Here is a 1,668-nt window from a genome sequence, read left to right as displayed (position 1 = left end):
CCAGCTGTTTTTATCCATTAACTCCAAGTGATTTTTCTTCCTGAAAACCTGTGATTCAGGTGAAGCTGAGGAATATGAGAAGCATGATCAATGCATTTTTTTTATTATGAAGCAATGTATATTCATTATTGAAAATCTAAAATATAAAGATAAAAGAAGGAAAAAATCATTCAATATATGTTTTTCTTTTTGCTCATCTGTATTTTCAGTTTTCAACACTGAATATGTTTTTTTTTTTTTAATGTCTCATCTTATTTATTTGTTACTCTTAGCCAATCTCATTTTTGACTGTGCTCAGACTTAGAGGTAGAAGCTCTGAGAGGACCGCCTCTGTCTCTTGGCAACCTGTTCCTGGAGTTTTTCTTTGGCTTCCTTCCTTCTCTTGGCCAAAAGTTTAGCATATTCTGCAACCTCTTCCTTATTTTTCTTAGTGTGCTGTTTCTTCAGAGCAATTCACCAATGTTTAAGTTGGGAGACACGTGGAGTAGTCCTTTGTTCTACATGTCTTGCTTTCCTTGTTTAGGGGCTTTCTCACACATCCTGGCAGACATCGTTTTTTTTAGAGAGATTGAAAAGTATGTGGATTCTGCCAGCTCTTTTGGATCCCAGGCAACAAGGCATAGTAATCTCAGTGAGTCCAGGAATACCCTCCTTCTTTCCTTTTCTTACAAGGGCCAAGCTGAGAACACTCAGATTGGCATCCGCAATGTAACCGAGAACAGATTTGTGTTTTTTTTTCTCCAGTTCTCCCTGGTCTGTAACAGGAATGCCCCTTACTCAACAGTGGTGGACATCAAGACCCCCTGCTTCATGGGGAAGTCTTGTTTATCATCCCCTCCACTGATTCCAACCACACAGCCCTCCCATTCTTCTTCACCCCCAGCATCAGCAGCCACTTCTGTGGCTATCTGATTCTCATAAAAGGTATGAAGTTTGTGGTCATCATCCACTTCAGTGAGTTTCTGGCCGCCAGTAGCTGGGAAAGAGATGTTCAGTTTCATCCTGAAGCAGCTGACCACCTCCAAGGTGCCATGAAAAAGAGAGAATATGTATTATTTTTATAAGAAAAAAGTTATTTTCAATTTTAAAAGAGCTCAGAAAGATATACTCCAAAATCTTAATAGACTTTTTTTTTTTTTTCTGGGTTGTAGGATTATAAGTAAATACAATATTTTTCTTTGGACTTCTCTTTTCTTCCTATCTTTGTGCAATGAGAAGTATGCTACTTTTGTAATTGGGAAAAAACAATTTCACAACAAATGTTATTAAAATTAATTGCACCAGTCAGAAAGTGTTTATATTTTGGTGTATATTGTTCAAGCCTTTTTTCTTAAGCCTTGATAAAGTTTTTATTTTATTATTGTTTTCGATTGAGTTTTTATTTATTTATTTATTTATTTTTATTTTTTTAAAGATTTTATTTATTTATTCGACAGAGATAGAGACAGCCAGCGAGAGAGGGTACACAAGCAGGGGGAGTGGGAGAGGAAGAAGCAGGCTCATAGCAGAAGAGCCTGATGTGGGGCTCGATCCTATAACGCCAGGATCACGCCCTGAGCCGAAGGCAGATGCTTAACCGCTGTGCCACCCAGGCGCCCCTGAGTTTTTATTTTTTTATTTTTTATTTTTAAAGATTTTATTTATTTATTTGACAGAGAGAGACAGCCA

The 1,668-nt window shown here is 37.4% G+C and overlaps 1 pseudogene; it reads right to left on the bottom strand.

The window, feature by feature from the left end:
• Positions 1-278: 278 nt before the first annotated feature.
• Positions 279-1,001, bottom strand: LOC123789577 (small ribosomal subunit protein eS6 pseudogene; annotated as a pseudogene).
• Positions 1,002-1,668: the final 667 nt, after the last annotated feature.

This window comes from Ursus americanus, chromosome 3, assembly GCF_024610735.1.
Source record: "Ursus americanus isolate L20-20 chromosome 3, mUrsAme1.1.p, whole genome shotgun sequence".
Classification (NCBI taxonomy): Eukaryota; Metazoa; Chordata; class Mammalia; order Carnivora; family Ursidae; genus Ursus; species Ursus americanus.
Note: the sequence above shows the minus strand (reverse complement) of the source record. Positions and strands in the feature narration are given on the sequence as shown.